The sequence below is a fragment of the Dasypus novemcinctus genome, chromosome 8 (genome assembly GCF_030445035.2).
Source record: "Dasypus novemcinctus isolate mDasNov1 chromosome 8, mDasNov1.1.hap2, whole genome shotgun sequence".
Classification (NCBI taxonomy): domain Eukaryota; kingdom Metazoa; phylum Chordata; class Mammalia; order Cingulata; family Dasypodidae; genus Dasypus; species Dasypus novemcinctus.
Genome location: NC_080680.1, coordinates 25,509,356 through 25,536,425, shown reverse-complemented (window position 1 = coordinate 25,536,425; position 27,070 = coordinate 25,509,356). Strand labels below are relative to the sequence as shown.

At 43.5% G+C, this 27,070-nt stretch overlaps 1 long non-coding RNA gene across 1 annotated transcript in view; it reads left to right on the top strand.

The window, feature by feature from the left end:
* Positions 1–1,035: 1,035 nt before the first annotated feature.
* The window catches only part of LOC139439487 (uncharacterized), a 34,646-nt gene continuing 8,611 nt past the window's right edge, over positions 1,036–27,070 (top strand). The window contains exons 1-2 of the long non-coding RNA XR_011649368.1: positions 1,036–1,183; positions 1,324–1,477. This is a non-coding gene — a long non-coding RNA (uncharacterized lncRNA). The remainder of the gene's footprint in view (positions 1,184–1,323; positions 1,478–27,070) is intronic.

The window sequence follows — 27,070 nt, the reverse complement described above, 5'->3', positions numbered from 1 at the left end:
CCTATACATGGCTCTTAAGCCCCTTTTATTTCAACCTATAATTAGTACTATACACATTAAATATGTGCCCCAGAAACTTAAATCTTCAGTCTCTTCATATGCTGGTTGAGCCCAGAATCTCAGCAGAGTTGCAGTCAACACCTACTCTCCAGTTCGTCAGACTCTCTGAGGACAACTAACAAAAGGATGATGAAGGACAATGCCCATCCCAAAAAACAGGGAGTATCCACAACTGCAAACAAGACAGTTCCATACATCCATCCCATAAGATCTAAGCCCCATCTCAATCGGAGGCAGAGTGGGCATCACCATCCCCAAATCCTCAAGACTGAGGAATGAACAAAAGTAAGACTAAAGTAGACTTATTATTATTATTATAGTAATGGAAGAATTTGTAACATTGATATAAAGGCAGTGATCACCAGAGGTTCTGAGGGAAAGGAGAGGAAAGAATAGGTGTAAAATGGGGCATTTGGGGACATTGAAATTGTTCTGCAATTGCAATGACGGATACAGGCCATTATACATTTTGTCAAAACCTATAAAACTGTGCAGTGCATAGTATAAACCATAATGTAAACTATAGATCATGGTTAGTAGCAGAGCTTCAATATGTGTTCATCAATTGTAACAAATGTACCACACTAAAGAAAGATCTGGTTAATGGGGAAAAATGGGGAAGAGGGAGAAGGTGGGAATATGGGAATCCCCTATAACATTTATGTAATCTATTCTTCTTCAATAAGAAAGAGAGAGAAAGTACACAGCCTTGGCCCTTGCCCACAAAGCAAATACCGGCGTGATGGCCGCCTCCCCTGAGATAGCCAAGGCCAGGTGCCGCCAGGGAGGGAGCCTGCAGGAGCCTGCTTGGAAGTGTTAATTACCCTTGACACACAGGGCCAGGGAATAGAGGCTCAAAGTCACGGAACAGGGAAAAGAGACTGAATGTTCCTAGAAGAGCACGATCACAACCTAAGTCTTCTCCAAACAACCAACCAGAAAGACAAGTCCAGAAACTAGTCGTGGGCTGCCCCGTTGACGCAGAACCCAGGGAGCCGGCGTGTAAACAGCACGGGCTCTGTTCCTGTGTCAGCGATAAGACTGTGAGATTGTCTGAGGATTGTGGCACTGCCCTCAGCACGGCAAGTGTGCAACTGTGCGTGTGTGTGCACGTGTGTGGGAGGTGAGAGAGAATTCTTGAGTCCCCGGGCTGTCTTTTAGGCTCCTTCTCCAGTGGCGGTGTATTTTCGGTGTATCACACAAGACTGAACTCAGGTAAACTCTGTGGCTCCTCCTCTCCCCTCCTTACCTACCTCTCTCCAGGCTGGTCACCTGACGGAAGGATGGGTTTAGTGACTGCAAAGCAAGCACTGCTCCGGCTGAGCTTTGGGGCAGGGAAGTCACTGACTCGCGGATATCCCTTTTCCTGGCTGGGAATCCCAGGAGCACTGGCGCACATGCCAGCACCGCTCTACAGGTACGGCAGGCTCTCTTTATCTCTCTTTACAACGGAGCTTCGTGTCCTAGATACAAGCATTACAGGAAGGGACACTCTGCAGAGTGGAGAGGTTTAAGAGCAATAGGGACTGGAATGACTCCCTGAGTTCAAATCCTAGCTTTGTCCCTTGCACTCTGGGTGACCTGGGAAAGCTAATCCCTGTGAATCTGTTTCCTCATCTGCAAAGTAGGGTCATAGTAACACCTTCTTCAGCAGATGAAAGGCTTAAGACCATGGAAGGGCTTAGAACAGTGCCTGGCACAAAATCTTATGATTTCCCAAATAAGGCAACTGACAAAACAAGTAAAGAGTGAGCCATTAACCTCAGGGAAAAAAAACAGAAAAAAAACAACTGGTGTAGTGGAAAGCACACAGGACTTGGACTCAGGGGTTGGCACTGAGAGCTCCTGACTCTACCATAAACCAGCGAATACCTTAGGTAAGTCGCTTCAAGCCTCTAGGCCTTGTTTTCTGTTACGTGCCCTTCACAATACCAACCTCTGTCCAGTATTCCTAGGAAAGCCCATGAGGTGGCAGAGGCTGCAACATACACTTTGTAAATAAATGTTCTACAAATATTTAGTATGCACCCCTTAGATTTTTTGCCCCCTTGGTAACTTGTTGACACATTTATATACCATACAATTCACTCAATCAAAGTCTACAATGTGGTGGTTTTGAGCGTCCTCACAGAGTTGGAAACCATCACCACAATCTATTTAAGAACAGTTTTTACCACAGCCATAAAGAAATCCAAAACCCTTGAGCAGCCATCCCCCCACACACACACATTTTCCCCAACAACCACCACCACAGCCCTGAGCAACCACTGATCTAATTTCTGACTATATAAATTTGCCTCTTCTGGACATTTCATGTAAATGGGCTCATGCACTGTGTGGTCCTTTGTTATGGATTTATGGCTGAATAATTTTCTGTTGCATGGATATACAGTATAAATGTGAGATTATACGTCTGGACCCTCAAGTCTATCCCATTAATCTATATGCATATCCTATGCCAGTGGAACACTACCTTGTTTATTATTGCTTTGTAGTAAGTTTGAAATTGGGACGTGTGAGTCCTCCAACAGTGTTCTTTTTTAAAGATTTTTCGACTTTCAGATTTATATCACATGCAATTCCATATGAATTGTAGAATCGGCTCATCAATTCCTGCAAAAAACAGCTGCTGGAATTTCGATAGGGATTGTTTTGACTCTGTAGATGATCAATTAGGGAAATATTGCCATCTTAACAACATTAAGTCTTCCAATTCATGAACATGCGATGTGCTTCCATTTATTTAGGCTTTAAGAAAATGGATTTAATAAAGTTCCAAAACCAGAGCTAAAGACCAAAAAGATCTATTAAAAAGAGAAGGGTAGGGCAAAACATGGCTAGATCAAAGGATGAATATTACTTTTCTTGAGTATCTATAGTGTCAAGACAGTCCAGTGAGAAAAGATCACCGACATTAGATCAAGTTGCGTCGAGACGAGGACCGTGTCTCTTTCAGTCGCCATCAAATGCCCTCTTGAACAAAGTGCCTGGTTTCCCACTCCCAACCGCATACCCTGCTCAGCACAGTAACTGTGCTTAGTAGGTGTTTAATCACTATTTGCTGAGAAAATGTAGCTAAAATTCCACTGTAATTGCAAATAGATTTCTTGGATAAGTTCTTATTTATAAAAGCAAACACCTTGATAGTTTTCTAAATAAAAAAGCAAAAAATAGTGTGCATAACACGCTACCATTTGTGTAAAGCACGCACACAGGAAGCGGACTTGGCTCAGTGGTTAGGGCGTCCGCCTACCACATGGGAGGTCTGAGGTTCAAACCCCGGGCCTCCATGACCCGTGTGGAGCAGGCCCATGCGCAGTGCTGACGCACGCAAGGAGTGCCCTGCCACACGGGGGTGTCCCCCACGTAGGGGAGCCCCAAGTGCAAGGCATGCGCCCTGAAAGGAGAGCCGCCCAGCGCAAAAGAAATTGCAGCCTGCCCAAGAATGGCGCCGCCCACATGGAGAGCTGACGAAGCAAGATGATGCAGCAAAAGGAAACACAGATTCCCGTGCCGCTGACAACAACAGAAACGGACAAAGAAGACACAGCAAATAGACAGAGAACAGACAACCGGGGTGGGGGAGAAGGGGAGAGAAATAAATAAAAAATAAATCTATTTTTTAAAAAACCACACACACACAAACACAGACACATAATGACTACCTGTCGAGGGTAGGGTTGACTCTGACAAAGAGAACTGGAAAAAATAGAGAGGGAATGAAAACTTTTTTTTTTTTGCTCTATGCCAGTTTATAGCCTTTGAATTTTATACCATAAGCATGTACTGCTTTACGAAAATGTTTTAAGTCAAGTACAAATATAGAGTCTATAACCAAGGTGGAATACATATTTTTAAAAAGGTCTCATAAACCTGCACCCGCATGTTACAAATCATAACACACTGTATCTTGCAATCAAAAAGTAAAAGGCAAGCATAACAGTAGATAAGATTATCACAAAAGAATGGGATCACAGCTCAAAGAACCCAGTGGTATTTTAAATAATTATCTTTTTATATGTAAAGAAACTTTAGATTACATAAATGTTATATTTAAAAAGGTAATGGATTCCCATATGCCCCACTCCCTTCCCCTCTCACACTTTCCCATAACAACATCCTTCATTAGTGTGGTACAATTGTTACAATTGATGAACACATATTGAAGCCTTGCTACTAACCACGGACTATAGTTTACATTATAGTTTATACTTTGTCCCACACAATTTTCTAAGTTATGACAAAACATGCAATGGTCTGTATCCATCACTGCAGTGTCATGCAGGACAAATTCAATGTCTCAAAAATGCCCCCATATTACACCTATTCTCCCCTCTCCCATCCCTCAAAGCCCCACGGCCATTGCCTTTACATCAATGATAAGAGTTCTTCGATTGCTAGAATAATAAGTCTATAGTAGAATAATAAGTCAACTTTAGTTCATTGTTCATTCCTCCATCTTGAGAATTTGGGGATGGTGATGCCCACTCTGCTTCTAATTGAAAAGGGGTTTAGATCCCATAGTGCAAAAGGATGGAGGTATTTTGTTTGTGGTTGCAGACACTCTGTTCCTTGGAATGGGCGTTGTCGATCATCATCTCCTTGTTAGTTTCCTGTGTGAGTCCAATGAACAGGAGAGTAGATGTTGCAACTCTGATGAAATGCAGGGCTCAATTGGCACGTGGAAAGACCAAAGGTTTAAGTCTCTGGGACATATATTTATCAAGTATAGTGCTAATTATGGGTTCAAATAAAAGGGGCAGAAAAGCCATATGTTAAGAACATGTAAATGAGTCTAACTCTATTACACTAGGAAGCATAAATTCCAATGTAAGGCCAACTGACAAGGTGCTGAATGCCTGAGCTACCTACCCTGCTTTTAATTTCTGGATGTCTCTAGAGTCCTCAGAAGCCCCACTATTTGAGACACTGTTTATCGTAGCACTTAATGAGATCCTGCTGAGACTCGCACAAGCGTAACTTCTGGAATGAACTCCCAACTCACTCTTAGCCATAAAAATCCATTTCCCCCTTTTGGTCAAGGACTTTTTCCAAATGCATTGCTAGTTGGTGCTCGGTAATAATCCCTAGGTGCCAGGGATGCTTATCCCCAGGAGTCACGACTCACGCCAGGGAGAAGGTAGTGCATTTATATGCTAAGTTTGGCTTAGAGAGATAAAAGTATTAGAGATGGACTTTTTTTAAATGTGCAAGCATTATTTTAGGTTCATCTTCTCCATAAAGGAGAATGGCTTCAACCATGAAAGGCCAGAAATGTCTAAAGAGGAAATCTTCAGCCTGTGAGAAATTAGCAGATAGTAAAGGGGCAGCCAGACATTTTCAACGAAACCAAGTGTCTAGTTCCAGAAAAAATCACACCCTCAATAGATGGTAATAATTTTCCAGTTGTCAGTAACTTTGCCAGTTGTGAATGGGAAAGCCCCGGAAAGCCAGAGTGAGGCAAAGATTGCTTTTATTTTCAAAAAAGTTACATAAAGGGAAGATTTTAGAAATATGATCTGTAACTATGATGCAGATCCCAGAAAAACTTCTGGAACACATTAATAAATGCAGCAATCATCAGACCTAAGGACAAGAAAGGAGCTGGCCTTTATTATGTTCTGGGCTGGACATGGTGGTAGTGCTTCATCAATGTTCTGGTCAGTTTGAACTAGTCACTGTTGCTGGGGAATGGTTGGAAGACACCTTGCTTTCACTGGCCAGACTTGGGTCATATGTCTACCCTTGGAACACAGGTGTGCTCAACTGGAGGAAGAATGCTTCCCCAAAGGAAAACTGGTATGCAATTACCAAAACAGAAAGGAGGATAGGCATTCCAGGGGAAGAGTCATCTACTAAAAAGCTCAGTCTTTAGCTGTATTAATAGAGGTAGAGTGTTCAGATTTTAGGAAATAAGAAGTGCATATGCAGCTCTGTTGTTTAGAATTTAACTGCCTAGGTTTTTATGATATGTTTTAAGTGAGAGTTTGTTAAGGAGGTCATCTGCCTTGGATTGCCTAGGACAGTCCCTGTTTACACCTTTTGTCACACTATAATTATTAGACACCCCTGCTATGCTCCAGTGTGTGTCAACTTGGGGAATTAAATAACAAGATCACCCTAGATTTGAGCAAACAAAAGAGCATCGGGAAATGTATGTCCAGTAGGATGAAGGCCTGAATTAAAAAAGAAAAGAAAGTGCTGAAAAGCCCTTATCCAAGTGAAAGCTAGCATGAGTCATGAGCGTTGTCTTCAAATATACGAAAAACAACCGGTTGAAGAAAGGGACAAGAATGGAAGCATTTTGTGTGATTCCAGCAGATAAAACCAGTACCACAGGTAGAGTTACATGGAGGAGATTTCATCTTGATATAAGGAAAAAATTCATATCACTGCACTCAACTTGTCCAACCACATTGGGGAAAGTCCAGAATGGACAAAAGCTTTGCACTGTTGAGAAGGGTTTATTCAAATTATGTAGTAAAGTGAAGCCCATCAGGCCATGGATCTTCAAGAGCAAGCACGATCAGACCTCAGATGGGGTTTCAGATGCAGTGGGAACACAGGAGATGGATAAAAACAAAAGAATGAGATTGGAGGAAGCAGTGATTGTCCCCAGAGGTAAGCATGTCCTGGAGGCCCCATTCTCCAGCCTCCAACATTGGTACTTCGGGGAGGGGCAGGAGCCACAGTTTAACCTCAGGGTAGCCCCATTTCAGGTCTGGCAATGCCATAGTAACCAGGGTCATTCACTCATTCCAGGTAATCTCCTAGACATGGTAATTTCCTGGTCACAAAAGAGATGTGACCAGGAGAAATAGGACGTGCCTCCAAACCATGTCATATTAGAACTTCATTATTTGGTGCCCCAACAATACCATGTAAAAAGCTATTCAATGCAAGTTATATGAGAAAATTGATGCTCAAACTTTTCTTCCTACATGACTCAATGTAGCAAACCAATATTGCTGCCAACTCTTCTTGTCAATATAATGAGATCCAATGTAGTGAAAAATCAAGGACAAGCATTGGCTGTTGACCAAGAATTTAAACTTGAGCTCATTTAGGTGGCTTAGCACAGTCATGTTCATAGTATCTTGGCCTATGGAATTTGTACATAAGCAAAAGAGATTCACATGCTGGTGTTTTCCATGTCTCCATTGCTATACTGTCCAACATAGTGGTCACTAGCCATATGTGGCTATTTCATTTAAATTAATTAAACTTACATAAAATAAAAATCCAATTCCTTAGTTGTACTAGCACATTTCAAATACTCAGTCGCCACACTAGTGGCTGCCATATTTGACAGCACAGATATAGAACATTTCCATCATTGTCAAAGTTCTACTGGACAGCACTGGTCTACAGACTAAATTGAGTTTCTATAAGAAAGCATCATAAAATAGTTCTTAACATAAATAACCTAGCTATATTTAAAGGCAGTCTTATAAGAGAGAAAATTCACTTGCAGATACAAATGGAAGCTTCAATTGTTCTACTTTATTATTATTATTTTTTAAAGATTTATTTATTTAATTCCACTCCCCACCCCCACCCCCCCCGCCCGCCCGCCCGCCCGCCCGCTCCGGTTGTCTGTTCTCTGTGTCTATTTGCTGCGTCTTGTTTCTTTGTCCACTTCTGTTGCTTCTGTTGTCGTCAGCAGCACGGGAAGTGTGGGCGGCGCCATTCCTCGGCAGGCTGCACTTTCTTTCACGCTGGGCGGCTCTCCTTTTGGGGCGCACTCCTTGCGCATGGGGCTCCCCTACGCGGGGGACACCCCTGCGTGGCAGGGCACTCCTTGCGCGCATCAGCACTGTGCATGGGCCAGCTCCACACGGGTCAAGGAGGCCCGGGGTTTGAACCGCGGACCTCCCATGTGGTAGACAGACGCCCTAACCACTGGGCCAAGTCTGTTTCCCCAATTGTTCTACTTTAAATTCCTGCCTAATTCATCATAAAAGAAATGCATATACAGAAACTATCAAATCTTCAAGGAATGAAATAAATAATACACTGTACCAAAAAAGGTTAATGTACTGCTTTAATGACTAATAAAATAAAGCACAAAAGTAAATAAAAGATGTCTGAAATTAAGAAATGAAAGAAACTCATCTAAAGACAGTTTTCTATAAAATAAAAAGAAATCTTAGTATAATAAAAAGGGAATTGGGTTGGCTATGAGGCAGCATGGCATCCAGACTGAGTCCACTCTTGATCAAGTCTCTGGCTCTTTCTGTACTTCCCTCATCTGTAAGAAGAAGACTTTGGAACAGACCAATGTTTTTCAAATTGTGGTCTTGACCCTTAGTAAATCAAATTATAGCATGAAGGTGACTTCTTTTTAATAAACATTTTTAAGTAGTCTTCTCATAAAGCTTTTTTCAGTCACACATTTACGCTGGGCTATGATATAAAATGTAATATTATAGGTCATTTTCAATAAAACTTGAAAGCAACTGGACTTGATTGCTAAAAATTCCTTTGAATGATTCTAACTTGCTTTTTCACTTGCGCTGCTCTTCAAAACAGAGCAAGTAAACTGGAAACATGAAAGAAACTAGGAGTCAATATCAGTGGTATTGGCACAAATCACCAGAGGCACAGGATGGGATATATTTCTAGTCAGAATAAGCCATGTACAAAACTCTGGGGGAAAAATTGTTTTGGGGGAGAGGAAGAGTAGGCATGGGTAAAGGTGGTAAAAATGAAGGACGAGGGAAGGCTGTGCTTGGTGGGATCTGTGGAAGCAATGGCCTAATCTAGGCATTTCAGGAATGGGGGTGGGGGAGATTCTCTTTCCAAAAACTAACTCCAAATCTTTCATTGCATATTTCTAGAAAAGCCCTTCAATCCAACTGGGAGAAGTAACACACCAACATGTTGTGGTTTGATGACAAATAGAGTTTCCTAAGAATACTGTAAGATGGCCAAAAGAGGTTTCAGAGAGGTCAGAGGGGTGAATTTTACAGACCTCCCTACGTCACCATCTTGCCCAGGACTTGGCAGAACGCAATCCATGGACACTGTCACTCTATTGCTGGGCTGGAGCTAAACCAACACTTCTCCATCTTCTCCCCTCAGGACCTGTGCCAAAAGCAGGAGACAGTGCCAAGTTTTTGGAGATCAGGAAATTCAGAAACACAGGCACAGGAACACTAAATCCTAGTCCTCTTATAACTCAATTTAACTTTGCTCCGCCTACCTTCATGCCTAACCCACAGATGCCCTCTCCTTAGCTAGGGCTGCCAGTGAACTAATCACACCTATATACTTTGTGCTCATCCCAGGCCCTCTGCCTGGAAAGCCTTAACCACACCCCCCCACACCCCCCACACCCCCACACCCCCCGCCCCGCCAGCCCCACCGCCCGCCACCTGCTAAAATCATTAGGTGTTGCCAATGCCAGCTCAGCTGACCTGTGTCTTCCCACTCCAAGCTGAATCCATTCCTCCCTTTGTGCTTAAAGTACTAATTAAATTGTAATGTAGAAACCTTTTTTTAAAATGCCTTTTTGCCCAACTAGCCTTTCCTACGGGGTGGTCAGCATCGTTCTTCATCTCTGTATCCCCTTAGCACCAAACATAAGGATGCTTAATTAATAATTGAAATAAATAGTTGATTAACATATATGAGTTAGAAACCATGACATGAAATTGGCTGACAGATATATTCATCATATATAAGATATAATTTACTTATGAGGCAGAAACCACAAACAGCATCAAGAAAACTAATGTATTCAGTAACATTACCACCATAAAAGAAATCACATAAACGAAAAATCTTTTTCTGAGCAACTGATTTGTTTTTCTTTTCTGGACAATGGGAATTTTATGATTGACCATACTCGGCACTTTTCTTATGTCTAAAAAAACTCAAGGTCAATTTTATAGTGACTTCACCATTATTAAAGGATGAAAAAAGCAGACACTTCTATATATTTATTCCCCCTGTCCTTCTCTTTCTGTCTGTCCATGATTTTCCTTTTGCCCCAATACCATAATCTTCAACAATGAAATATTATATTATATATATTTTTATAATGCCTCAAATTATTTTAAGAATAAGAAATAAATAGTAACAAAATACTTTTAAGTCTTTCCTACATAATTTGGTAAACAGAAATGAAAAATCTATGATAATATTTTACTAACTTCTTTCTCTATATTTCACTTTTGGAAACAGGAAAACACAAGTTCCTTCTTTCCAGTTCCCCCACATCAGCTCACTCCCCAAAGTTAAGAGTCCACTCTTATTATGGCTAGCTGAATTCCATTAGAGATGAAGGAGATCCTAGAGTGGCTCAAAGATGACCACACATTCCCCTTGGCTGCCCAGTAACCATGCAACTGCTCAAACATTTGGCTTCATCTGCAGAAGCCAAGCACAGGAGTTCTGCTCGCTGTAAACAACCACGTGCCTAGTGTTGAAAACATTGGTGCATTGTGTCTGAAACACAAGAGTCTGCTGCTTTCAGCCATTCAGTTTTGTTAACAGAAAGTTAATTATTAGCTTTCGTTTTCACTGTGAGAATGTCACAGAAGTCACAATCTTCAACTATCTGCAGGTGAAACCGAGACCAATTGACTGCCTTTGACATAACCTCAAACATGCTTTGTTTACAGCCATGAACAAAGATCATGAGAACTGGTGGTTTCCCACACCCATATCATTACTATCATTCAACAACCAAAAATTATGTTAAAATCAATAGGAATCTGTGATTCAAGTTTGAAAATTCCAATTTAAGTATAACATTATTGAATAAGCTCTTGCATAAGGCTATTTAATTCTAGAACAATTGTCTACCAAAGAATAACATCATCAATATCAGTATAAATGCTCAGACAAATACATCTGTTCATATTTTGGTTTCAATGAACCAATTCCATTAACCATTAGCAGGATGGCCAAACAGCCTAGTGGAATAGAATATAGAAATCTAGAAGTAAATACATTAAAGTATTTCAGTGACTTACACTTTGGGGGGGGGGGGGGAAAGGTAGATCTCTACCTCACAAAATGCCAGATGGATTAAATATTTAAGTCTAGAAAAGGAACTCATAAAAATACCAGGAGAAAATATAGGTGACTACTTAACCTTAGAAGTAGAAACACGTGTTTTTAAAAATGACCAGATAGTCAGAAATCATTACAAAAATTGATCATATAAAATGTTGAAACATTTTTACATCAAAATAACACCTTGAAAACTAAAAGGCAAATGACCAACTGGGGAAACATTTGTAAAATACACAATAGGATGTTGAAACATTTCAACTTCAGCATCCAAAGCAACTGTACTTGCCAATTACCGGGACTCCAAATGTTTATAAAGGAAATTTCTGAAAACCAGTTTTGCAACATTTAAGCACTGGCTTACCTTCGGAGGATTAAGGGTTGAAATTGATGAGACCTGGGATGGACTTGGGACTTTCTTTAGAAAGAGACATGGATGTACCATGGGTGACAACCACTAGGGAGTGGTACTGTAGTGGAGAAATTCGGATAGGCGCGGTTTCGAAGGCCAGGACACGAGAGAATACCGAGAAGGAAGTTGGTTTATTTCGACCGGCCGGGCTCGGCGGACTCTTGTCCTAATAAAAACCGAGCCCCGAACAGCCTTTTACAGACCCTTTTATACAGAGGATATAGGATTAGGAAGACTAACAGTGATGGTAAACAGACCTTTGGTTAGGTTCTTCAGATCTTAGTATCAGATAGGTTATTTCCTCCCGGTGAGTTACATATTCTCCACATCCAAGCCAGTTTGGATTAGCATATCTTCCACATCGTCTGGAGGCAGCCCTGAATACACATTCAGTCTCACATCCCTTCTGAACATTCAAAGACTGCAGGGCCTATATTGCTTATTTGGCCATCTTGGAGACTAGGTACTCTTGGAAATAATTTTGTTTTAATGCACAGGCTATATCATATTCCCCCCTTTGAGGCCGAGTTTAAGTTATTAAACTTCGGCATCACTATTGTCTGAGTCCCTCTGGACTGGCTGGTATGTATATAGAGCCATGAGATGGGCAGCTGTTTGCCTTTTTACTACACCGTTTATTAGGGTGCGCATTCTGCTTATGATGAAAGGTAGGAGGCATGGAAGGATGGTGAGATTTAAAGGGTTACATTGACCATGTGGACAGTTAGCCGGGGCCATACCCTTGGTGAGGATAGCTGTCTGTTTAGCTATGTTTGTTTTCCAGGTGGCCCAGGTGACACAAGACCAGTAAGGGCAGTAGTATGCACCTATGTATTTGCACCAAAAGCTCCCCCCTTGGGCTGCACTTCTCATCTCTGGAGCGCACATGTACTTATTGCTATGAGTATACTTCCGCTCCCAGCCGAGCCCTCCACAATTTGTGTTCCATGGTGTCCCAGAGTCTATAACCTGACATGCGTCAAATAGGAGGGACACTTGTTCATTCTGACTCATGACTGGGGTGGAGGAAAGCAACTCCCCATTTCGATTAAGCACTCTTATTTCCCATTTACGGGAGACTGTTGGGGGTCTAGGATCATAGCAGGTTATTTGGCTAGATGCATTACAGACACTATAGGAGGTTCCCTGAAACTGACAGATGGTTACCTGACCCTTACAGGTGTAATGACTATGATATATTAATGTGGTGTTGACATGGGCCCCTGTACGCACCTTTTGAACACATGGCTCACATTCTGTGGTGTCGACCTGGGACCAGGGGAGGTTTAGGGCTAGAAGTAGGAAAAACAGGCAAAGGGGCATTGCAACAGATTAAACCTGATTACTAATCTTCGGCTGTGCGTAGACCAATCAGCTTCCGGGTGTGATTGGAGCACAGCTCAGTGTTCCCTCCTCAATCTTCGGCCGTGCGTAGACCAGTCAGCTTCCGGGGTGTGACTGGAGCAGGGCTCGGCGTTCCCCTTTTTCGCAGGATGAGTTTGGTTGGGTTGTGGGTATCTGGAACACAGGTCCAGGACTCTGAGGCAGCTCGCTTGACTCGGCTATGGTGAATCCACAGGATGATTTCAGCCACCTTAACTGCAGTGGGGGTGGATACAATGACAAGATAGGGCCCTCGCCATCGAGGAGTTAGTGGAGCTGACTTCCAGTCCTTGACCCAGACTGCATCTCCTGGCTTGTACGGGTGTACAGAGCTGCTTAAGCTAATGGGGGCCCTTTCTTGGACCCAGCGATGCAGGTTATGTAGGGTTTTTCCTAAGCTTATCATCTGCTGAGCTATTGATAAGTTCCCTCTTTCTCTAAGATCCCCCTCTATATTTCTGATTAAGGGAGGAGGCCTCCCAAAGAGGATTTCATAAGGAGTTAGGCTTAGTTTTTGGCTTGGGCTGGCTCGAATTTGGAGGAGAGCACTTGGAAGTACTTGCACCCATGTTAGCCCAGTTTCTTGGCAAATCTTGGCAACATAAGTCTTTATTGTATGATTCATTCGCTCTACCTTTCCTGAGCTCTGAGGATGGTAAGCGGTGTGCAGTTTCCATTGGATGCGCAGTGCCTTTGCAATCTTTTGAGTGATTTCAGAGACAAAGGCTGGTCCATTGTCAGAGCCAATTGAGAGCGGTAGCCCATAGCGAGGAATAATTTCCCTAAGGAGAACCTTGGCTACTTCTTCAGCTTTTTCTGTTCGAGTGGGGAAGGCTTCCACCCAGCCAGAAAACGTGCAAACAAGGACTAGGAGATATTTATAGCCTCCAGATCGTGGCATTTCAGTGAAATCAACTACTAGATCTTCGAGGGGCATACTACCAATTCTTTGGACCCCTGGGGCTGTTGTGGGCCCCTGGCGAGGGTTATTCTTTGCACATGTCACACACCGTTGGCATACAGCATGGGTGATAGTGACTAGTCTTGGGATGTAAAAGAATCTTTCTAACACTTCCTTAAGATGAGTTTTTCCCAAGTGTGTGTTCTCATGGTAGTCTTGAACTACGGCTGCTGCTAATATTTGTGGCACAACTATTCTGTGATCAGGCAATGTCCACCATCCATTTTCCCCTTGTGTCCCGCCCTCAGAGAGTATCCACTCTCTCTCAGCTTGAGTATATTGTGGCTCTCGGTGACTCAGAGGCTGCGGGGCAAGGACAGGCAGTGTATGCTGGATGTTCTGATAATTAAGGGGTTGAGGGATGAGAGCAGCAGCCAGGTTTTCAGATAGGGATCCCTCCCGTGCCACTCTTTTTGCTTCAGCGTCTGCCCTCCGATTTCCCTGGGCAATGGGGCTGTGGCTGGTCTGGTGTCCCTTACAGTGCATTACAGCTACTTTGGCAGGCTCCCAAACTGCATCTAGTAGCTCCAGAATCTGTGTGCCGTATTTAATGCTCTTGCCTCCCGAGTTAATGAGTCCCTTTTGTTTATATAAGGCTCCATGCGCATGCAGGGTAAGAAAGGCATATTTGGAGTCTGTGTAGATGTTAACCTTGGCTCCGGCTGCAAGTTGCAAGGCTCGGGTGAGGGCAATGAGTTCAGCTTTTTGTGCTGATGTGTTATTTGGGAGGCGCTGTGCCTCTACTGTGGTCTCAGATGTTACTACAGCATATCCTGCTCGTCGATTGCTGCCCTGCATAAAGCTACTCCCATCTGTAAAAAACTCCATGTCAGGATTTGCCAATGGCTGGTCTTGAAGGTCTGGCCTGCTGGAATATACTTCTTGCAATGTTTCCAGGCAGTTATGGGCTGGAACCCCTGGCTCTACGGGTAGCAGGGTGGCTGGATTTAGGGTTTTTACAAGTTCCAGCTGGATGGATGGGTTTTCACATAATAGAGTCTGATATTTAACCAGGCGGCTGTTAGTAAGCCAATGTGTTCCTTTGGCTTCTAAGATTGTGACTACTGCATGTGGAACCCGGACAATAATAGGCTGCCCAAGAGTCAATTTTATAGCTTCTACTGTAAGCACGGCTGCAGCCGCTACAGCTTGCAAACATGAAGGCCATCCCTGGGCTACAGTGTCCAGTTGTTTAGATAAATACGCTACAGGTCTTTGCCAGGAACCGAGGTATTGAGTGAGTACTCCTACTGCTATGCTTTGGCGGTTGTGAACATAGAGGTAGAACGGCTTACTGAGGTCCGGAAGTCCGAGACTCGGTGCTTCCATTAGAGCTTGTTTGAGAGCAGTGAAAGCATTTTTCTGTGGGCTTTCCCAGAGCAGGGGATCCCTATCTTCCCCCTTTGTGGCTTCATATAAAGGGCACGTGAGAACTCCAAAATTGGGGATCCAATTGCGGCAGAATCCAGCTGCCCCAAGGAACTCTCGCAGCTTCCAGCGAGAATTGGGCTCAGGAAGACTACAGATCGCTTCCTTTCTCTCAAGTCCTAATTCACGGCGCCCCTGTGTTATTTTGTAACCTAGGTATTTGACCTGAGGTAGGCAGATTTGGGCCTTTTTCTTAGACACCCGATAGCCCTTCTGCTGTAGATGTTTTAAAAGAGCATGGGTTCCACCAGCACAGTCCTGATAGGTGGAACTTCCGAGAATGAGGTCATCTACATACTGGAGAAGAAAACAGTTATGGCTTTCTGCCTTAAAGGATTTGAGATCACTGGCCAGGGCTTGTCCAAAAATAGTGGGTGCATTTTTAAATCCCTGAGGCAATCGCATCCATGTCAGCTGCTGCCTTTCACCTGAATTTGGATTTTCCCATGTAAAGGCAAAAATCGGCTGACTCCTTGGTGCTACCCTAATGCAGAAGAAAGCATCCTTAAGATCTAGGCATGAGAAATAGATTGCCGATGCTGGTATTAAGCAGAGCAGAGTATAAGGATTTGAAACTGCAGAATGAAGGGCTACTACTGCCAAATTAACTGCTCGTAAGTCCTGGACTGGGCGGTAATCTCCATCTGGCTTTTTAACTGGGAAGAGAGGGGTGTTCCACGGAGACTGGCACGGCTTCAATATGCCCTCACTCAGCAATCTCTGAATATGTAGCTGGACCCTTTCTTGCGCTTCACGTGGAACTGGATACTGCCTTATGCTTACTGGACTGGCTGTAGGCTTTATTTCAATAATAACTGGAGGAATGTCATGTGCCATCCCCATCGGGTTCCCCTCTGCCCATACTTCAGGCACATCTTCAAAGGGGAGCTGTGTGGCCATGGATTGGCCAGTCTCACTGAGGCAAAATAGTCTCCATTCCTCCTGCAGAGGAAGGGTTAGCGCTACTTTCGGAGGGTCTTGTGGCCCCAAGATCAGTGTGGATTGCCCTGTGGCACTAAAGGTAATTTGAGCCTGTAGTTTTGACAGCAGGTCTCGGCCCAGGAGGGGGACTGGGCACTCCGGAAGATAGAGGAATTCGTGAGTGACCTCCCTTCCCCCAATGTTGCAGGTCCTGGCTTGAAGGAAAGGCCGTTGGGCACTTTTGCCAGTTGCCCCTACGATAGTGGCTTGCCTTTTTGATAGAGGCCCAACTGGCTTGGTCATTACAGAATGTTGAGCCCCAGTGTCAACCATCATCTGTATGGTGCGGCCCCCAATTTGAACTCCGACCATAGGCTCCTCGGGGCCAAGGGAATAGGAGCCCGGTCTGTCCTAATAATCTCTATCAGAGTCCTCCATTCCTGCCAGCCCAATGATCTGATTTGCAGGTTTCTTCTCTGAACCTTTACGGTCCCAGCGTTTGGGTTGTGATACCCCACTGGCCTTTCTGGCTAATGCTTTGGCTGCAGAGGCGGCCGGGTCAAGTGGCCAGCTAGGACACTCTCGCTTCCAATGTCCATCCTCCTTGCAGTATGCACACTGATTTCGCCCTAGACGTGGGCCTTTCCCTCTCCTTGGGGCTGGGGCTTGCCAAGTTACCTTCCTTGTTACAGGAATGGACTTTTCCACTATGGCTGCGGCCAGAAAATCTGCCTTTTTCCTCATCTTCCTAATTTCCTCCCTTTTTGTTTCTTCATCACGGTTGACATAAACCTTAGTAGCTACTTCCATGAGCTGAGAGATATTCATTCCAGCAAACCCATCTAATTTCTGCAGCTTTCTCCGAATGTCAGCCTGTGACTGAGCAACAAATGCTGCATTTACCATTGTTTGGCTCTCAGGAGCATCTGGGTTAAAGGGCGTGTATACACGGGACGCCTCACATAGTCTCTCATAGAATTGAGCAGGACTCTCATCTAGAGCCTGTAGAATTTGACTGGTCTTTGCCATATTCACTGCCTTGCGGCTCCCCGCCTTGAATCCTTCAACTAATGCCCTATGGAATGTCTCTAGTCGGTTGAGCCCGACAGCGCTATTTGGATCCCACAGGGGGTCCTCTTCTGGGAACTGCAAGCGGGCATATTGATCACTGTCCAAAGTTCCCTCAGGTGGGTGCTCTCTAAGCCAGGCTAGCGCTCCCTGTGTGACCCGCATTCTCTCCTCAAAGTTCAATAAAGTCATTATAAGTTGTTTACAATCAGCCCAGGTGGGTCTGTGGGTCTGTATGATGGACTGGAAAAGGTCTGTCATGGCCTGAGGCTTCTCTGAAAATGGTGGGGTGTGGCTTTTCCAGTTAAAGAGATCTGTTGTTGTAAAGGGCTGATAGATAAATGTCCGGCTTCCTCCCTGAACCTGGCCATCTGCATCGTAAAAGATTGGGGCCCGGGTTTCATGGAGCGGGAACTGGAAAGCAGCCTTTTCCCCTGCTCCCTCTGCCCCCAGGGCTCCCTGTGGTTTGAGCTGTAATCTCTTAGCATCTCCTCCCTGACTGACCCCTAGCGTTGCAGCGGCGTTGCCAGAGGCAACCGGCTGTAAAAGCAGCTGGTCTGCATTTTCCCTTGCCGAAGGTGCCAAAGACCGCTGCGGAGACGGTAAAAGCTGCTGTGGGGATGGCGTAGGGCTCTCGGGTGCAGATGGCGATAAAGGCAACTGCGGGGATAGTATAGGTGCCCTCTCTGATGGTGACAAAAGCAGAGGCGAGGGTGGTGACAAAAGCAGCGGCGGGGATGGTGAGGATATCGCACTTCCCTGTGCGGATGACGACTGTGGGTCACTGCTTAGGGAGACTAGCTCATTTTCATTCCTTAGTACCGCTGGGGCGGGAGTCATCGCATAAGGCGGTGGAAATTCAAATTCATCTGGCCCTTCCAAAATGGGCAGATTAGCACTGGACTTGGGACGCACTTTCTCTGTGCCCTTTGCACGGTGATTGTTTGGTTTGGTCCCTGGGACGGCACTCCTCGGTTTCTGCATTAAGCAAATTCTAGCCTCCTTAGTCATGCACTTCCTTAACCAAGGCGGGTTTTGGCTCACAGCGTTTTCCCAAGCATCAATGTAGGGGAATTGGTCCGGATGCCCTGGATTTCCAGTCACTGCGTCGTGGACCTTACGGATGATCCGGGGATCCAAAGTGCCCTCCTGGGGCCAGCCCATGCCGAAAGTTGGCCATTCTAACTCACAAAGCATCCTAAGCTTTCCTGGCTGAAACCTTATGCCGTACATCTCTCCCTGGAATGCACCGGGGAAGTTTTCTAGCATACATCCTAACGGGGTTTTACTGTGTGTGTTTCCCATTTCCACCCTGTGCCGGCGGTGTACAACACTCACTCAAGCCTTTCGCTTCGTCCGTCTCCGGCCAAGCGTCCCTCGCGGGAACTTTCAGGCGCCTCTTAACCTTAGCGGATCGGTATAAGCCCCCGATATGGAAGAGGGTCCCTTTGCAGGGACCCCCCAGACCGCCCTTGATCGTATGAGGTCGCCACGGAACCGCGGATCGGGACTCCGCACTCGTGCCGCAGAAGCAATTTTCCGCGTCTCACTCAGTCGCCACAAGCACACGCACACAACCACCCCCCTTTCCTTTCCTCGGACCTGGAGAGGAGACGGCTTCCTCCTGTATTCTCAGGAGTACTAGGGCCTCCTCTTTGAGAGTTGATCAGACTCCCTCCTAATTTCAGAATTAGGCCTTCCCTGCACTATGCCCCCGGGGGTCTTACCAATCCGACGTGTGGAGCTCCTTGCTTCGTTCTCAGGGTCTCTCAAACCTCCTGGTGTCCCCGGCTCCTCCAGAAGGGCTCCAGCGAAAACCGCAACCTCTTTCTGGACTCAAATGGGGTGTCCAGGGGCGCCCAGGGCTGGGCTTCGCCCGGGCCCTCCCGGCCTCCCCGGAGACGTCCGGTAGGGGCAAACAACTGTTGCCGCCTCTGACCTTCTCAGCGCCCTCCTGGCTGGCTCGCCAGAAATGTAGTGGAGAAATTCGGATAGGCGCAGTTTCGAAGGCCAGGACACGAGAGAATACCGAGAAGGAAGTTGGTTTATTTCGACCGGCCGGGCTCGGCGGACTCTTGTCCTAATAAAAACCGAGCCCCGAACAGCCTTTTACAGACCCTTTTATACAGAGGATATAGGATTAGGAAGACTAACAGTGATGGTAAACAGACCTTTGGTTAGGTTCTTCAGATCTTAGTATCAGATAGGTTATTTCCTCCCGGTGAGTTACATATTCTCCACATCCAAGCCAGTTTGGATTAGCATATCTTCCACATCGTCTGGAGGCAGCCCTGAATACACATTCAGTCTCACATCCCTTCTGAACATTCAAAGACTGCAGGGCCTATATTGCTTATTTGGCCATCTTGGAGACTAGGTACTCTTGGAAATAATTTTGTTTTAATGCACAGGCTATATCAGTACTCAGTCTGCATCTCAAGCCTAGTAGGTCATAATTTAAGAAGATACTCAAGGATCTTTGTATGTGTTTCCTGGAGTGTGCTGGACATTGAGGACTGGTGTCTGACTCAACCTGGAATAAAAATAATGTTCATAGGGAAGAGATCAGCTGAAGCATCTGTGGTAGCAAAACAGAGAATTTTGTTTGGGAAATAACTACTTCCCCTACCCCACCCCCCCAAAAAATATCAAAGTACTTGCTCTGGGGAATGGAATTAGATCCTGTAGAGAAAATATGACCTGGCAAATATTTAAAGGGCTCACTGAGGCAACTCAAGGCATCTGACTTGGGTAGCTCAAACCAAACCTTCCACTGAAGACAAATGAAAAAGCTGGATGAAATTTACTTTTAGGAATCATCTTAAAAGGGTTAAGAAGCCACCTAAATAATGAGAAGTTACCCAGCTGAAATCCTGGAAAGCTGGAACCTGGCATTCGAAACCATTATTTCCCCGAGGTCATAGGCCTCATCCAATAAAGGAAGCTGAGAGGCTCAGCAATGATTTTCATAGCCCTTTGGGGCCTAAAAAGAACCAAAGACAGAGTCCAAGGCCTGCAAGGAGGAGGACCCGAAGCAACCACCCAGGAGTTTGAGCTGAGTTTTAAGTGTGAGGATGAACTGAAAGGAAACCAGGCCTCACAGGAAAATCTCAAGCACTAAAACTGGATAAAGTCAATAACATGTTAGTATCTCCAGAGGCCTCGCAAAACCAAATAAAAGCACTTGCTGGAGAAATATAAAACCATTCTAGGCCTCAGATTTTCCCACAAGTAATTTTTCAAGAACATGTTCCAGGGCGGGTAGAGAATTCTGAGCGTTTGGCGGATTTCACGCTCTTCCCAAATATTCGATCTTTCCGCAGCTGAGCGAGTTGAACGTGTGGGGACATAGTGATGCCACCACTGCTGGATCCAGCTGCTTCTGGCTCCCAGATGGCCGTGGCCTTGGATATTAAAACTTACGTGGATCAGGCATGGAGAGCTGCTGAGGAATTTGTCAACATTTACTACGAGACAATGGACAAAAGAGGACTGTGAGTTCCCGGCCAATGCTGAATTGCCAGACAGGTCAGGAGCAAGCTACCCAGGCCCAGGCTGCAGTTCTTGTGACCACTGGAAAGGCGAGGTTTGAAGGAGACGAACAACACCACTTCCGCCAGAACTTCCTGCTGCCTGCTAAGCCCGCCCCTCACAACGCTGTGGAAGATTGCACGGGATTGCTCTCATTTTCAAGATGGTCTAGTACTAGAAGGGACAAAGTCCATTCTTCTTTGGTCCATTAGTGCCAGCAACAGAAATGGATGTGAATTAACTCATTTTATCATAGAAGCACTGTAAAATAGTACGTGCTGAAACTAAATTTCTTTCATGTTTTATGATTCCTAGCAGCACCTTTTCTAGCAGCTGCCAGTTTGGTCTGTTGCCTTAAGAGCTTTAATGGTAGTGTTTTAGATGTCTTATATACATTCCACTACTGGTGTTCTTATATTATACAGTATATATTAAACACATGATCACTGGCCTAACGTATTCACTGTGAACCCGCCTATACAAAAATGAAATCCTTTTATACTACTACTTTTTTTTTTAAGATTTATTTATTTATTTCTCTCCACCACCACCACCCCCCACGCCTGTTGTCTGCTCTCTGTGACCATTCACTGTGTGTTCTTCTGTGTCTGCTTGTATTCTCATTAGGCAGCTCCAGGAACTGATCCTGAGACCTTCTGGAGTGGGAGAGGCGATTACTCTCTTGCACCCCCTCAGCTCCCTGTTCTGCTGTGTCTTCTTATTGTCTCTCCTGTGTGTCTCTTGTTGCACCATCTAGCTGCGCCAGCTCTCCACATTGGCCAGCACCCCTGGCAGGGCAGCATTCCTGCGCCAGGCAGCAGCCCATGCAGGGTGGCATCCCCATGCAGGCTGGCACTCTGCGTGGGCCACCTCACCACGTGGGCCAGCTTGCCCTCACCAGGAGGCCCTGGGCATCGAACCCTGGACCTCCTATATGGTAGACGGGAGCCCAGCCACTTGAGACACATCCGTTTCCCTATAATACTATCTTATTAGCTATCAGCACAATATAACTCTCTGGGAGGAGGCGAGTATTTTGGTTATTAGGTTAGTTTTGTCATAAAACACATGCCTACTTTCAATAAACACTGTTAATATGATTGTAATATATGGCTTTTTCATATCAGTTTGATGAAAACACCACTAACTTGGGTTCATATTAGCTACTCTGATAGTTGGGATTGTACATAGACATGTTGTCTCTTATGTTAATGTTTTTTATTTTGTGAATGTTTTTTTACATTCAAATGTATATACAAACATTATAAAAATTATTTTATAATGTTTATTATATTGTGAAGTGAGTTAATTGACCAGAGAAGTACAAAAGGCTCTCAATTGATCCCTGAGTATTGCATACATTTAGTGGCTTAAAAGCAAGGCTTCTTAAGAAGATTTTTTCTTGGCATCTCCCAGTATATAACTTTAGGTAATAAATCGTAGTAAGATTGATAGCTTTATGGAGACATTGTAGAAATTGGAAGTTGGAGCTAAAACAAAGGAAGAAGACTGGCCAAGTGCTAAATTTTTGGTATTTGTTTTCTACCCCCTAAAACAGTAGCCTATTTCTAGGATTTAATCACTAAGGTAATTAATGTCCTTGCCAAATAGCTGTGCCATTTTTGTTCTGAAAAGTTTTTTTTAAGGTTTTTCTACTTCACCTCTTCCCAAACCAATGTATGTCTCAATTTGCTCAAGAACTCATAGGGGTAAAATTGTCAGCACTAAGCATAATCTTGGCACCTGGTGTCTAACATGAAAGTTGGAAAAAAAGCCATTTCAGTAGCATCGGGACCCTTCTCTTTAAGATACCCTAACTTCTAAGTCTGCCATGTGAACTTTAGGCCAAAAATTTCCTATGTATTAATAGCCCACAAGATAAGTGACTTTTCCCCTGTGTTTTACATTGTATTTTTTTTTAAGTTAATTTTTAAAAAAAAATTTTATGAGCTGTTTTTCCATATGACATTGAACATATCTTTTTTTAGAAAGGATTTTTTACTAAAGAGAAAATGAAAAATGGCAGGTCTTCATAAACTTCAAAAGAACAAATAGATTAATCTGGTGTCTGAACTTTTAAAGGGAAAGAAACTTCACTTTGGTTAAACTTTAAACATGTTTTTTCATTTTTTAAATGTACTTTTAAAAATGTTTTCAAACTGTATGTGCCAGTGTAAACTGTATGTGCCAGTGTGGTTTCTACATTACAACTCAAAATTTACGTTTCTTATCACTTAAGTTTTAAAACCAGTAAGTCAATTCTTTTTGCTCCAAACTACACATTATATTTTTGATATATTAGCAAAATAGAATTAAATAAAGAAGGGGCTGGAACTGAAAGTTAGAAATTATCCGCTCCTTCTCATGGTACTGGTCAAAGCTTACAGGTTATATTTTACTCAATGTGAGCTTGTTTTTAATTTGGATTGTTTTTTAAAACAGCTTAAGCAGCAGAAATCAAAATACCACAAAATTGTCCTTTCCATTATGGAGCACAGTCTCAATTAGTAACTGACCATACCTAGCATACCTTGCATAATGAGTTGATATTCATTAATTGTCCTGCGTTCTAAGACATGTTATGAATTGTTTTCTCCAAGTTCTTTACAACTTTCTTTAATATTTATTTATTTATTTTATTTATTTCTCTCCCCATCCCCCCCCCCCCCCATTGTCTGCTCTCTGAGTCCATTTGCTGTGTGTTCTCTGTACACTTACATTTTTATCATGCAGTACTGGGAAACTGGTGCATTTTTTGTTGTGTCATCTTGCTGCGTCAGCTCTCTGTGTGTGCAGTGCCACTCCTGGGCAGGCTGCGCTTTTATTGCACGGGGCAGATCTCCTTACCGGGTACACTCCTTGCGCATGGGGCACCCCTGGGTGGGGGACACCCCTGTGTGGCACGGCACTCCTTGCATGCGGCAGCACTGCGCATGGACCAGGTCACCACGAGTCAGGAGGCGCTGGGTATTGAACCCTGAACCCTCCATATTGTAGGCAGATGCTCTATCAGTTGAGCCGCAACTGCTTCCCATCTTTGTAAGTTTAAATGGCTGGAACTACTCTTGTGTAGACTAGACTGTATTTTTTACATGCTCATATTTTTTGTATCTTGAAAAAAATAGTATTTTCCTGTGACAAGCTTTCTCAAAAAAAAAAAAAACATATTTCACTTATAATAAAAAACAACCAATCACATAAAGAGACAAGATAGCACCAAGAAAAGTTAGTACAAATAAAGAGACAATAGAAAGAGACCCACAAGGTTATAAGTGATCAGAAACACTATAAAACAAAGGTGGTCACCATGTTCCAGAAAGCAAAATCCAAGCTTAAAAATCTTGGAATGGATCTGGAAATTTTAAAACATGACATAATAGATTTGATAAAGAAACAAATTTTAAAAATGAAAGATGAGGAAAAATAACAATTAAGAATTCAGTGGAGAGTTCTAATGTATGTTTTAATGTATGTTGGTGATGGGTTTAATGATGAAATGGAGAATTAGTTTAACATTCAAGATACCAATCAATGTAATTCATAATAAGAGAATGGAGGAGAAAAGTCATATCATTTCAACAGGTATGAAAAGCATTTGACAAAATGTAATATCAATTCATGATAAAAATTTTCAGTAAACTAAAATTTTCTTCAAGCTCCTAAAGGTCATCTATGAAAAAACCTCCAGTCAACCTCATACTTAATGGTGAAATAGTAAACACTTTCTCTCTATGATCAGGAGAAAAAGGGAAAAGGTCTGCTTTCACCACTTCTATTCAACATTGTCCTAAAGGTCCTAGCCATTACATTAAGAAGAATAAAAGACAGAAAGAGCAGAAGGAGAGAGGTAAAACTATCTCTGTTTTCAGATAACCTTACTATTTGCTTCCTCAGCAAACTACAAAACAAATATTAAACATAAGAAGAGAACTTATCAAGGTAACAGGATATAAGGTTAATAAATCAAAATAATAATAATAAAATATATCTTATGTACAACAGCAAACACTAGAAAATAAAATTTACAAAGCAAATCTATTTACATGATTTCAAAGACATAAAATATTTAGGAAAAAAATTAACAAAAGTTTCCAAGACCTCTAAAACAAAATGCCTAGGGCATGGCTTAGGAAAATCGCTAAGTTAAATAAATGACATGGGTTAAAAGACTCAGTAATGTTAAAGATGTCAATTTTACCCCAACTGAATTTCTAGATTCAATACAATCCCAATAAAAATTCCAGCAAGCTTTTGTAGATATCAACAGCTGGTCATAAAATTTATATGGAAATGTAAACAAACTTGAATAGCCAAATAATTTGGGAAAAGAACAAAAAGTTGGAGGACACATACTTCCTGATTCCAAGACTTACTAGATTGCTACCATCATCAAAGTTCAGTATTAACATAAGGATAAATATATAGATCAATGGAGAAGAATAGAGAGTATAGAAATAGACCCACATATATATGGTTATATGGCCAATTCACTCTTAGTAAATGTACTGAGGCTACTCAATGGGAAAAACAGTTCAACAAATGGTGGTGAAACTACTGGCTATCCATATAAACAAAAAAAAAATTCGACCTTTACCCAGCATTATTTAAAAAATAACTCAAAAGTAATTAATACCCTAAATACAAAATCTAAAAGTCTAAAATTTCTCTCCAAAACATAGGAGAAAACTTTTGTGACTTAGTGGTAGACAACAATTTCTAAAAATTAGAAAAAACACTTCCTAAAGAAGAAAAAAAAATGATTAAATGAGCTTTATCAAATGAAAAAGTTTTGTTCTTTGAAAGACATCTTTCATAAAATGAAAAGACAAGCCATAGATTGGGAGAAAATATTTGCAATATGCATATCAGATAAAGGCTTTGTATCCAGAATATATGAAGAACTCTACAACTTAATAAGAAAAACAACAAAAGGTAAATTATTTGAACAGACACTTTATAAAAGAAAATATATGGATGGCCAATAAGTATCTATAAAGCTGCTCAACAATATTAGTCCCCAGGGAAATGCAAATTAAATACACAATGGGATATCACTATACAAATATTAGAATGACCAAAAATAAAAATTTGACAGTAACAAATGTTGGTGAGGATGTAAAACAACTGAAACTCTTACATACTGCTGGTGGGAATATGAAATTGTACAACTATTTTGGAAAATTGGCACTTAAAAAACAAAGTTAATAATTTTACATGTAGCACATGATCCAGCTATTCTTCACTGAGCACTTACCCAAGATAAATAAAGCATATGTCGACACAATGACTCGTACATGAATGCCTGTTGCAGCATTATTTGCAAAAGCCATAAAAGACATAAAACGTCCGCAACAGGTGAATGGATAAACCAACTGTGGGACAGCCATACCATCGAATACTATTATGCAATGAAAAAAAGCAACTACTCATATTTACAACCACATGGATGAATATCTAAATTATTATGCTGAGTGAAAGAAGCCAGGCACAGAAGAGTGCGGTCACCCCTCGGGCTGAAGTGTGGTTTGCTGGCCTGGCGGGGGAGCGGCCGTGGTAGGCCTAATTCCGCTGTCCCCATAATAGGGTGGTTGGTCGGGCCCACCGCCACCCCTGAAGGGAGCTCGGCATGGGCGCAGAGTGCCCTCGGGTCTCCCCTTCTCGGCAGCCATGCTTCCATGGCCGCCCCTCCTCCCGGATTTCGCCACACAATGCCTTATGAGGCAACACCCTTCTTCTTCTTTCTCCCTGCGCAGGCGCAGGGTGGAAAATTCCAGTCTGCCCTTTTCCCTCCCCCCGACAGCAGCAACAGCCAGGCGTGGGCGGGAAACTCAAGTCTGCCCTCCACCCCAGCAACAGCAGCCACCAATCCCTAAACCCTGCCCCTTCCCCCAGCAACAGCAACAGCCAATCCCTAACCACCACCCCTCCCCCGTCCAGTACCGCCCACTGACCTTTCTCTGGCAACCAATCAGAACAGGGCGTGGCTTCGACCAATCAGCCTTCCCCAGCCCCTATAAAACTGTTGCCTCTCCCTCAATAAAGTTGGACTTGCGTGTTTACCTTGTCTCCGCGGTAGTTCTTCTGCCGTGCGCCCTCCAGTCCTGAGAGCCCCCAACAAGGGCCTGGCCTCCCTTGTCCCCAGTTCGTCGCCTGCTTCTCCGGGCGACCCCTTCGTCGCCGGCTTCGCCGGGCGACCCCGTCACCCGAACCACGCAACCCCTGTGAGACCGACCCCTCGTCTGCTGCCGGACCGACCCCTCGTCCCAAGTGGGACCGACCCCTCG